The following is a 12,872-nucleotide window of genomic DNA, read 5'->3' on the forward strand; positions in this document are numbered from 1 at the left end:
TAACATGACTTGGAATAATCGCAACTGGAAACCAGGTAAGGTGGAAAAGATTAGGCCGCAAGCTATATTACTCATAACCAAGATACATATCACAAACAGAAAGAAAGTGTTTTGGGGGACCAGGGATCAGGTGAGCGGGGGCCTTGCTCCATTGTATGGCCAACTCGAGGCTGATCCATTCCGCCCTTTAGCAGTTTACGACAAACCTTGCCCAGCGTTCCTTCTGTGCTCTTCTCTTTTATGTCAAGACCTACTTTTATCCGATAATCAGCCCAGCGTTCTGCTGTGCTCTTCCTTGCCCATCTCCTTACTTGTGATTGTGTATTTTGCGGCTTGCTGATTGCCCCTTTTAGTCTTTGTGTTTGGGTGGGAAAGGCGGGTTTCTTTTGTGCAGATTGTGTATGGCTTGTGCCACAGTTACACCTCATCTTATGGGCTAAAACTGGCCTGGGGCAAATTAGCATCTCATTGTCTTACTTGGCGCGCCCCCCTCCCCCACCCCCCACACTGCCCAGAGTGGCCGACCTTTAGTTTTTGCCGCCTGGATGCCAGAACCATTCTGCAGGTATTTGTCACCTGCCTTGTTCCCGGCTAGGGCACCCTGGTGTCTAATGACTCCACTGATGTTGCAGGCCCTCTGCCCCAGGCCCAAGACCCTATGAAATACGGGACGATAGGACGATAGAGGCCCTGGGAGTTTAGGCGCGGGGTGGGGGGGAAATGGCACGTAAGCGGTAGGGAGGGGCGTCCAAATGGCGCCCCTCAGCACAAAAGGAGCAGGAAGGGCAGGAAATGGCACCTGGGAAAGGTGCGAGAAGTAACAGCAGGGGGCCTGGGTAAGCCCGGCCCCCAAGGGCAGAACAAAAGGGCTCAGGGGTATAAGTAACCCCAGGAAAGGAGAGGCCTGACAAACCAGGTAAGGAGCGCACCTCTCTGGGGCAAGCTCCTAGGACCTGGATAAGAGGAAAGAAAGAGTTCACTCTTGCAGGTTTACGGTTTTTGTCTTTTTCCTTTTGGTTCAGGTCGTTTTTCATTGCAGTCAGCCAGAGTTTCACTTACCTACGAAGCCGTGCAGCGAAGGACGCCGAGTGAAGTGGAGGAGCTGCAGCGAGGGAATACGAGGCTGAAGCCAGAGGTCGGTGTGGAAGGTTCGGCCGGCGTACTCTGAGTGAAGGATCCGACAGAAGCGGGCCGCGAAGTCGAGGGAGCCGTGACGCGCATTTGATCCACAGAAGGTGAAACGGGCTGAACGGGGAGTCGCCACTTGAAAGGAAAGGCAGCGCAAAGATCGGGAAGGTTGCCGTCATTGCAAGGAGGTCCCCATCACATTTGTGTGAAGGGGAGATGGGCCTTTTGGTTTCCTGCCGCCCCTCGCCTCCCTCTTTGTTGTGGGGGAAGGAGGCACTTCCTAACTTCAAGGCCCCCTCTAGGCTTATGTGCATGGGTCTTCCACCACTGGAGCCCAGTGTAAGTAGGAGCGGAGCTGCTGGAGGCCCCCAGCAGACCAGAGGGTGGCAGAGGATTTTTAGGGGAGCTGCAGAGAAGGTCCGGGAAGAGGGGAAGCGGGGCGAAGAACCCAGCCCAGCATGGCAGAGGAGGAAAGCGACCACAGCTGAACCCAGGCAGAGCGGTTACTTGTTGCAGGCGGGGCATGCTGCAACCATGTGTGTCTTGCAGGGGAAAGCTTGAAATTGACTGCCGGAGAGCGGGCGAGGCACACTGCGAGCAACGCTTTGGCAGACATATCAAAAATGGAAAGAGTGGGCTCATTAAGCACATCTGACTGTACGCAGAGCTTAACACTTTCACATTTTTACATGAGGATAAGCAGGCTCACAAGCTGGCAGTGCACTAGGAAGAAAGTATGACTTAGCCTAAGCGTTTGCAATGGCTTTGTAATTGTGACCGTTCCAATTGAGGGACCTGGTGACACCAACTTCTCAGAACTCAATAGGACCTTATTTGGCTACCTACCTGGTTAGGCAGGTTGAGCTACTGGAACTGAAAGGTCACGTTGCAACAGATCTGCTCCTACTGTGCCACCTCCCTTGGTCTGCCCAACGAGAGAAACATAAAATAGATAAGTTGGTAAGCTACTATTGTGTCAAAATGGAACCCTCTGCTTGGAAAAGCGACTGACCCTCAGATAGTTGGAGGTGGATGAGTGGAGGGCTTGAGAAGGGATATATTGAGGGAGAGAGTGGTGGAGGTAATGTGGTCTCAGGCCCCAGAAAGCCCTTTGGCGATGAAAAGGGTATTGAACTTGATCCTTGCCACCACAGGGATTCAGTGAAGAAATTTCAGGGCTGGAGAGATACGATGCCTGGACTTTAGGCCAGGGACAAGTCTTGCAGTCCTGTTCTGCATAAATTGTAGAGGCCAGAGAGTAGCAGCAGGAAGATTTAGAACGAGGCTGTTGCAGTAGTTCCACCTAGAGAGGACCAGAGCTCTGGAGACAGTGAGCTTCTGGGGAAAGTGAGGAAAGGAAGCATACCTCTGAGGAGGTGCAGCTGATAGTTTGACTTCTTAGAGACGTCAGAGATGTGAGGAGCGAAGGAGAGGGTGGAGTCGAAGATGACCCCAAGGTTCTTAGCCTCACAGGTAGGAGCAGGAAGAGGGCCCAGAGTGGGCAGCCAGAGAGAGAGAGGAAAGCAGGGAGCTGGTGTTCTGATGAGGAGGATCTAGGTCTTACTGGCATTAAGGCAGAGATCACTGGCGGCACACCATTCCTAAATTGCAGCTAGACAGACTGGTTTAAGAGAAGGAAAAGGAGCGGCTGAAAGGAGCCTGAAAGAGAGCTTGGTGTCATCCGCATAACACTGAAAGTTGGAGTAGAAAGTGGTGATGCGGTGGTCAAGAGGTACCGGGTAGTGGTTGAAGAGCCAGTGAGTAAGGTTAGACCCCTGAGGGACACCACAGCTAGAGAGAGAGAGGTAGAAGAGAGGAAAGTCCCCAGTTGGACCTGAGACGGTTGATGAATGAGAAAGGAGGTCAGCCAGCCCAGGGCCTGATCAGTGAACCCAGGTTATCATGGAGGCGATTGAGCAGGATGGCATCGTTGACCGTATCAAAAGCAGAAGAGAGATAGAGAAGAATGAGGACAGAAGGAAGGTTAGAGTCAAGGTTAGAGAGCAGTTTCCATTCTTCTGGCAGTTCTGAAGCAAGACTAGTGGTCGTGGAGACAACCAACAGATTCAGTGTGAAGATGAAGCTGGGGGACGGCCAGATTTTCAAGAGTTTGCACAGGAAAGGAGTGATGGAGATTGGGCGATGGTCAGCTGGAGAGGAAGGATCGGCAGAGGGCTTCTTAAGAGGGGGTGCACAAAGGAAGCTTAAGGGGGAGGGGAGGGTTCCAGTGGCAAAGGGGTGATTGCGGAAATCCATCAAGGCTGGAACCGGGGTGTCAATGTGGTCCTTGAATTTTCTGGATGAGCAGGGGAGAACCTGCTTTGACGAGACTTTCATAGATCGGACTTGTCTAAAAACATTGTCTGGGGTGAACAAGGGAAAGGAAGAGAAGGGAGGAGGTGCAGTTGATAGTTTGACTTCTTAGAGATGTGAGGAGGGGAGAGGATGGAGTCGAAGATGACCCCAAGGTTCTTAGCCTCACAGGTAGGAGCAGGAAGAGGGCCCAGAGTGGGTGGCCAGAGAGAGAGAGGAAAGGAGGGAGCTGGTGTTCCGATGAGGAGGATCTTGGTCTTATTGGCATTAAGGCAAAGATCATTCGGGGCGCACCATTCCTGAATTGTGCTAGCCAGATTGGTATAAGAGAAGGAGAAGAAGTGGCTGAAGGGAGCCTCAAAGAGAGCTCGTATCATCCGCATAACACTGTTGGAGCAGAAAGTGGTGATGCGGTGGGCAAGAGGTGCCAGGTACTGGTTGAAGAGCCAGGGAGAAAGGTTAGACCCCTGGGGGACACCACAGGTAGAGAAGACAGGAAAGACCTAATTTGGGTCTGAGAGGGTCGATCAGTGAGAAAGGAGGTCAGCCAGGCCAGGGCCTGATCAGTGATACCAGGGTTATCATGGAAGCGATTGAACAGGATGGCATGGTTGACTGTATCAAAAGCAGAAGAGAGATAGAAAAAAATAAGGGAAAGAAGGATGGTTATAGTCAAGGTTAGAGAGCAGTTTCCATGCTTCTGACAGCTCTGAAGCCAGACTGGTGGTCGTGGAGACAACCAACAGATTCAGTGTGAAGATTAAGCTGGGTTCAAGAGTTTGCCCAGGACAGGAGTGAAGGAGTGATGGAGATCGGGCGTTAGTTACCCGGAGAGGAAGGTTCGGCAGAGGGCTTCTTAAGAAGGCACTGCACAAGGGAGTGCTTAAGGGGGATGGGAGGGTTCCAGTTGCAAAGGAAGGATTGCAGAAATCCACCAAGGCTGGAGCCAGGGTATCGATGTGGTCCTTGATGGTTCTGGTAGAGCAGGGGAGAACCTGCTGTGACAAGACTTTCATAGATTGGATTTGTCTGAAATCATTGTCTGGGGTGAACAAGGGAAAGGAAGAGAAGGGAGGAGGAGGGACAGCCACAGACAGGCCAGGAGTGGAGGAGGAGGAGGAGGTAGAAGAGAGGGTGGACTGGATGTCCAGGGTTTTAGTGTTGAAATGAGAAGCCTAGACTGTGCAGGGGTCCTGCGAGGGAACAGGAGAGGTAGAGACTGCAGCAGGGTTGGCCAGCTCCTTGCAGTCAAGAGTTTGACTGAGTTGTTAGATGCTGCAGAGACACAGGCTTGGATGTGGGCTCTCTTCTTGGCAAGGACAGAGAGTCTGTATTGCCTTTGGAGCAGGTGGCAAGCCAGTTTGTCAGAGGATACGCCCGATGCTCTCCACTTCCTCTCTGCCACCCTACACTTGCATTTAATGGTGACGAGGTCAGAGTCATACCAAGAGTTGCACTTGGATTTGGGCTTCAAGCGATCATCATGACAGGGGCAAGGACATCAAGAGTGTTAGAGATAGAAAGATGAAGGTTAGAGAGGGCTGTGTCTGGGTGTGAGTCAGCCAAAGGTGCAGAAGGAGGAGAGAACGTAGCGGCGAAAGCCTCAACTGACACACGCTTCGTTGGTCAGATGACCGAGAAGGTAGGTGGCAGCGCTGGAGTCAGCTTGACATGCAGGTAAGAGAGAGAGGTGGGAAGAAAGGAGAAAATTATCACTCCAATAAAGAGGAGTGGTGAGAGGGTTAGAGAAGGGGAGGTCTGAGAAAATCCTAACATCCAGGGTGTGCCCTGTAGAGTGAGTCGGATCAGATGGAAGAAGAGAGAGAGAGAGAGAGAGAGAGAGAGAGAGAGAGAGGGTTGCAGAGGTTGCGAAAGAGTCCAGAAGAAGGGCAAGTAGAATCCAGGTGGATGTTCAGGACTCCGAGGAGAAGTTGAGAGGTAGAGGCTAAGAGGGAGGACAGGAGGTCAGCCCACTCAGACATGAAAGGGGCGGCCTGGCCCGGTGGCCTATAGAGAGTGGCCATATGGAGAGAGAGGCCATGAGAGATAGCTTTCAGACCAGGCGTTCAAATGAGGAGTAGTCATGTATTGGAATGATAGAAGCAGGGATCCACTCCGGGAGGATCAAGGCTCATCAAGGAGATCAGTCAATCTCATCAACTTGCCAAACACGTATGGCTCTTGGAGTATCGAGATTGTCCATCTTCCTTTCCCTCTTCCCCATTTGCCATTTCCACATTACTACTCTGCCAACTCTTGCTTCTGGCATTTCTGTCAGGTGGCTTGCACCACCGGATTATCTGCCTGATTTACTGGAAGGGATAATATAAACGTCCTTGTGAAGATGCCTGAATGCTTCCAAGGCATGCATGAGCACCCTTCGAGTCAGTCATACAACCATAGGGTAATTCTAGTACCAAGAAATCCCTGCACTGGAAACTGACCTCGCAAAAAAGTGCTTGGCTTCAGAGGCAGTTTGTACTCCATTTCCTTCCGGCCGTCAGCCGTTTAATCCACTTCAAATGATTACACATGCACCCCTACTACCACAGTCATGCTCCTTCCTCTTCAGCCCCCTCCTACCTTTCTATTTGCCTGTTTGTTCTTATCCTACTTCTAATTCTCTTATTCTGTCACTCTTTCCCTATTTCCCTTCTACCACAGACCATGGTCACGCTCACCCCGGCTACTCTCGCGAAAAGGTTTGGCACTTAAGACCATTATGGTGTTGACAGCTACAATAGAAAAGCTTTTCAACTTAACAAAACATTTAAAGAATCGTATCTGGTGTTGCCATGTAGACATTCCAGTAGGGTTGTCCTTGGATCTATGTCATTATGAGGAAAGTGGGGAAGTGCCCTGCAGTGGGCGCAAATACCCCCAGACAGTGGGCATCATCTATGGAAAAATGACATTGGAGTAAAATATTGGGGGAAGACATCCAGGAATTGGCGACAGTGATTTGATTGAATTGGTGTTTTATGGCACGCCTAATACCATACCTGAGTTTGGTTTCTAAGCGCAAATCCAGGATTTCGAACCACTGTTGCTCTGCGTGGTCTTGTTTCCAAGAGCAGTGTGTTGCCCCTGTGCTATCCTCCGTTGAACTCTGTCAGAAAGTCCTCCAGCAGGATTTGCTTTACCTGCCCAGCCCTTGGCATAGGGCCTGCGCTCTGTAGTCTCCACTTGCTACCCAACATGAGCAGGGCACTTGGGTGGGGCACTTGTCTTGGTCACAGGGGTGCCTGCCACATGCCACTCCGTTTTCTACTCCCTCTTTCGCCATCCAAGACCTGCGGGTGCCCCCACTGCCACCTCACTCCCAAGACAGAAGTCAACGAGCTATCTTAATGGTACACATTTCATCAGGGTCAAAAGGACAAAATGCTTTCCTGGCTCATCCAAGATACATGTGTATGCCCTGCGGCTTGAAGACAGACCTCTCTAGTAGGGGCACCAGCCTATTGAGAAACCTTACCAATGACTTTCAAAGTATCTATTTTGGGGGATTGCCTGCTGGAGCATCGGTGGAAGAAATATGTAATTTTGGAGGGGAGAGCCAAGTAAAATAAAAAGGCGATAGCTGCAGAGTCTTTGACATGAACCATTGGCTCCGCCATTGCTCTGGAAGTCTTCCATAGCATCACTTTTGAGCACATGTGCACCATTAGAGAAAGCGGCCAGCTACAGACAAGAGAGTCTGTGTCCTGCCACATGGCGCAGGCATGTCCGATTTGCTTGGCCACGACCCCCCCCGCCCCCTGTACTGGACCAGAACACCCCTCCCCCCCAACCCCCCTGCCCTGTTTAGGCCTTGTCGGGTAGCAGTTCCAGCAGGATGCCCACACTGGTGGCAGAACCAAGGGTGGCTTAGATACGATGGCATGGAAGGATGCCCCGAGAAATGCCCCTGGCTATAAGTGATTCAAGCCCTTCTGGCCACTGCATTTTGTTTTCAATGTGTCGCCCTAAGCGGCGGCCTATAGGCGCAGAGGCCTTGGTTCCTTGTAGTGAATGGAGCCGCCTCGATTGACCAGGCCTGGCACAGCAAGAGAAAACATCCTGACCAGAGCGTTGCTAGGGGGTGGCTGAGGGTGCTATAGCCCCGAGTCTTTTGGTTGTTGCCCCGGATAGAAGCTTGGGGGTTACAAACAAAAAGGCTAGCCAGCCTCCAGTCCCAACAGTCCCAACATTAGCGTAGCCCCAGATCTTTTCCAGACCTAGAAACGCCCCTGATCCTGACCCTCTCTAACTTTCTCGTTAGTGTTCCTCTCGCCTTCCATAGTTCCCTCTTCTAGCCCCACATTTCTCTCCATTTCCATCTTCCTACGTACCCTCTCATTCCCCCCTTCCTCCTGGCTTCCTTGTATCCGGGTCCCTTTGCACGCTCCTTCCTTGAGCACGTCCATCCCTTCCTTCACCTCAGACCCTCCCGTTGTCGCGCTCCCTCTGTTTCCCAACCTCCCCCGCACTTCTCTCTGCTTCCCTTTCCTTATCCCCCATTCGTTCTCGCCTCCCTCTATCCCTCTCGCGCTCTCCAGCTCTCCCCCCAGATGCGTTCTTGGCCTCGGCCTCCTCCTGGCAGACGTCCACGCGCCTGCGGTTCATGTCGAGCGAGGATAATGGCACTTGAAGTTTACAAGGCGTTTAAGGGGACGGGGCGGCCACCCAGCAGCCCCCCCCCTCAGGAAATAGTGGCACGTGGCAGCTTGGGGATGTCAATAGAGAGGCGAAAGCGAGGCCTCAGCGCTGGAGCCCGCGGAATGTGCGGCCAGCGTTACAGGCGACGTGTCGCGCCGGTATGATGTGCCCTGCAGCTGCCTTATTCTGAATCGCGATGCGCTCACCTGGGGGCGCGGTACGATACTCCTGGAGGCCCAACGCAGCGCTCCATCTTTTACCAGTGACTAACAACACTCCTTAGATGTGTGAGGAATCGCGCAGGAAGCGTTATATACATCACAGATTTATTACCAGGAAACCTCAAAGGGACCCATGCCAAGTGAGTGTGACACAAAAGTTGAGGGGCACCCTTGCACCCCCCCCCTAAAATTACGCCCATGCTCAGGGGTGTTGCTAGGTCTGGAAAAGATCAGGGGCTAAGCTAATGTCGGGACTGGTGGGACTCTGGGCTAGCTAGCATTTTGGTTGTAGTACCTGAGCTTCCATCCGGGGCTACAACCAAAAGATCCGGGGCTATAGCCCCATTAGCCCCCCCTAGCAACGCCTCTGCCCATGCTTAGCACCACAAAACCGTAGTTTAAAAAACACAAATGCTTCCAATGCATTTTTGCACAATTCCCCTAGTGTTAATACCAACCCGTATATCAGCATACAGGCCAAACTGCATTGAAACAATAGTGCTAATACCGTGCAAAGGTGCACTTTCGCACCGGGGCAACTTTTCTGTAATCTGACCGCAGGCGAGTGCAGTGAACTCAAGCGCCATCCACTTCAAGCTACTTCTACCTCGCCACCCCCCCCCCCAACACCTGACCCCCACCTCTTGCACCGCTGCACAGTCTTTCTTTCACTCTTTCTTCTCACTTTCCTTTTCCCCCTGCGTCCCGTTCGTTCTCCCCTTTCCGTGGCCCCCTCTGATCCCACAGTCGCCCACCTCTCTGCAGAAGTTGTCCTGTCTCTTTCTGCCTTGTGTCTGCGCTGTTTCAAACTCTCAGAGCCGCACTTTCTATTTTTCGCTCCTTTTCCACTTCTCTACCCATCGCCTATCACCCCTTTGTGCCCCCGTTCCCTCTGCCCCACCCTCCCCCCTTATCTCCCACCTCTTGACACTGCACTGTCTTGACCACCTACTACTGACCCCTGCTGCCTCTCCTTTCGGGGGTGTCCATTAGTTTCGCAGTTTATGGTGACGTCTGAAGCAATGGGCAACCCCCATCTCCTTCCCCATACCCCCCCATCCCGACCCTGGACATTTGGAGGTGCTGGGAGGTCGGCAAGCTCCTTACCTCTCCGCCTGCCCCAGGACTGCTGCCCGCCTACATGCAAGGTCCTGCTCCTCTGCTCCGCGTTATCCGCTGCAGGGCTCCCAGGATTGGAGACAGATGTGCTCCAGCTGCAGAGCGGGATCCCCGGCCTGCCGCCCATCCCCCCCTCTGGCGTACCACTACCACTCTCTCCCCCACAGCCCCCATCCTCGCCGCAGCGCCCGAAGGGTCCGCCAGCACGGGGTGCATTCCTGCTCGCCGCGCCAGGTTGCAGCGGCGATGGCGTAGCACAGACGAATGCAACAGGGTGCGCGCAGCACAGACGCGGGTAGCATATGGGATACAATAGCGCAGAGTCGAGTAGCAGTGAATAACGAAACTGCCTATCACAACCCAGCCAAGAATACCAGACACTCTGACAAAACTCGTGCACGAGACATCGAAGAAAGCGACGAATTTTTATTTCAAACCTAAGCAAAAGATATTCCACACAACCGCTTCTCTCACCTAGCATAATGCTGCGCGTAACACATAGTAGCGTGCGATAACAAACACGCCACAGACCGTACACAATGCAGTGCGGTCACAGACGCTATTACAGAAGCTGCCCCAGCGACCCCAGGTCCCCGAGAATGCAGGAGACAGTGGCTGTCTTCGTTTAACAGCATCAGGTGACATAGGCAACCCTCTTGAAGGCCATTTGAGATTGGGCCCAGTGGGACTGGACGTCCTAGGCTTTGATGCAGTTTGATATAGCGTTGGGCCGCGGCCCTGGAGGTAGAGGTCACAGGTAAGTAAGCCTGTGTGTGTTAAGGCAGGTGGAGGGTGACTGGCATAACAAGGGAAGTGGCTGGTTTCAGGAAAGAAAAGAGACCGTAGACACCGGGCACCTGAGAGAAGGAGTCGGAGCAGCAGCCTGGACACGTACCTGTCAGTAACACACAGTTACAGAAGAACAAAGAAAGACCAAAGGGAGGCCGCCAGTTGGTTAGTTTGGGGCCTCGGGTCTAATCAGTTGGCCACTGAGGTGTCTTTCTGCCCTCGGGCATCTTTTGGGCTACAAGGAGATGGACAAGAACACCACACAGACCAAGAAGAATACTAACCTACGACTACACTCTCAACCCGAGAAGATGGGAGTAATGAGACTCAAGCCTCGCTATCCAAAATCACAGCTGATGGATAAACATCTATCAGTAAGGAGAAGAAGAAGCGCGCCACCAGCCAGCATTGTTTTTCCTGTGGCAAGATCAGCCCGGGCAGTATTGTTTTCCCCCTCTGCATGGAGAGGGAACACACAAGAGTGCCAGAGGAAACCGAAACACCTGCCCTTCCCGCCCGTTAAAGAAGAGGACATTTTGTCAATAAAAACAAAGGACGAGGCCACGAGCACACAACGCAATGTGAGTGCACAGAGAATGGAAGGGTCCCATGATGCCCAAAAGCACATCCTGAGGTTTTCCAATTTTTTGTTTTTGTTTTTGTATAATAAAGACTACGGCCTTATGCTTTCCCCCATCTATCACTCTCTGCGTGGTAACTTTTTGGATCTCAGCCTCCGAGTTCTCAATCTGGCAAATTCAGGATCTGCAAAACCCAGAGCCCTAAATAATTTGGGATTACAGTTTATAAAACTATTTTCTAACTGAGATGAAATGTAATTAGAGCACCTACTTTCAGGGACGTCATTTAGGGGTTGCCAGGGGGCACAACTGCCACCCCTGAGGTCTCCCTTGCTACCACTAAAAAAAAGTTTTTTTTTTTTTAAATTGATGCCCCTGGACTGTGGCCAGCAGCATGTGGATCCTTGTTTCTGGAGTGGGTGGCTTTCTGATAGCTATAGCTGGTAGGATAGCTCAGTGGGTTGAGTGTTCGCTGTCGCAATGTGTGTGTGATCTACAGGTTCAACTCCCGGCCAGGTCAACTCAGCCTTTCATCCTGCTAAGGCTGATAAATGAGTACCAACACAGGTTGGGTGATATTGTATGTAAATTTGTTCTATATGAAGCGTTTAAGCATACGTGATAGATAATACACCATTATCGTTTGGTCTTGGACGTATGCGTGCATTCACAGTAATTTGGTAATATGAGCCTATACGCTCTGATATTAACGCTACATATAGTGAACCATTCTTGCATGACATGTATATCACTTTACAGTGATGTCGTAATCATATTTTTCATAGTGTACTTAGAAACAATGCTATGTGATGCTATTCTTTGCCGCCCTATTTACGAGATGACCAAACATTCACCAAAGTCAGACAGAATCTTATCTTATCATCTGTCTTAAAGATAAGGACCAGTAAGCCTTAGTACCTCTACTATTTGTACATTCCATGTCTTGTATGCTTATGTCTATTATATGTTTCTGCTTGTATAATGTCTTTTGCAGTAGATGCATCTATGTACTTACCATGCATCCACTATATTATGTTGTATATTATGTATTCGCATAACCTGCATATTTTTGCCATTTGTAACCCAAGCTGAAAGACCTCTTGTAACTCATACACCCCGATACCCTCGGGTCTGGCGCGCATTATAAATCAACAAACAAACGCCCTGTTTTGTCAAGTGGTGAAAGGTTGTGTTCCATTGCTTCCTGTGACGTCACTTCAGGTGGGGTCGTCATCAGAGGTAAAGGGTCGTGTGATGTCACTTTCGCTACCCCTGGCATTTTGGTGAAATGACATTCCTGCCTACTTTGTTGCATTCTGTGTTAACAGGCTTGGTTCCCAGCAAAAACAAAAAAGCAAACTCCCAATCTCTCAATGTTTAGTATTTGATTTATACTAGACTGTAAAGAGAAATACCACATATTGAGTACAACAATTATGGGAACTTAAAGAACTTGGGAAATTCAACCAGACTTCAGAGACCCAATCTCTTCTAATACACAGAATCATTCAATCTTTAATACATATAACATACATCTTAAAATCATTATAAAAGTTCATCACAGGAACCTCACAAATGTTCACTAAAGTGTCCCGTGCCTATCGCTTTATAGATGAGCAAAAAAGTGCAAATGCATTGCAGAACAATAAAACAAGCAGAACATGCAGAAGTACACAATTTCAACACACACATTATTAAAAAACACACATTGTATAAGAGTGACAAGAGGCTGTGAAATTACGTCACATCCATGTCTACATTGAGAAACCACGTGTAGAAACATCACATGAAAACTGGTTCACTCGTGAACGAGTTTTTTAGGAACACTTTTCTTAAACTACCACACATTAGACCAGTTCGGTCAATTGTACTGTTTTTTCTACCCCTGACGAAGTTCCCATAAAGTTCTGAATTGGTGTGAGGAACGAAACATGTTGGGTCAAATGAAAACATTAGATTAAGTGTTGCGATGGACACTGAGCGCGTATCATATGTATTGTAGGCATTTAAGCCCATACATAGTTATCAGAGTGATTTATCCATTGAGAACGCTGCATTGTGGAAAACAATTCTGGGTGGT

The 12,872-nt window shown here is 50.5% G+C and overlaps 1 protein-coding gene across 1 annotated transcript in view; it reads right to left on the minus strand.

Annotated features, from left to right (window-relative positions):
• Window positions 1–9,536, minus strand: part of C1QTNF6 (C1q and TNF related 6) — a 91,047-nt gene extending 81,511 nt beyond the window's left edge. Inside the window, exon 1 of the mRNA XM_069653015.1 lies at window positions 9,411–9,536. The gene's annotated coding sequence lies outside the window, so the exon portion shown is untranslated. The remainder of the gene's footprint in view (window positions 1–9,410) is intronic.
• Window positions 9,537–12,872: the final 3,336 nt, after the last annotated feature.

Source organism: Ambystoma mexicanum, chromosome 3q (assembly GCF_040938575.1).
Source record: "Ambystoma mexicanum isolate Mex_15411 chromosome 3q, UKY_AmexF1_1, whole genome shotgun sequence".
Classification (NCBI taxonomy): Eukaryota; Metazoa; Chordata; class Amphibia; order Caudata; family Ambystomatidae; genus Ambystoma; species Ambystoma mexicanum.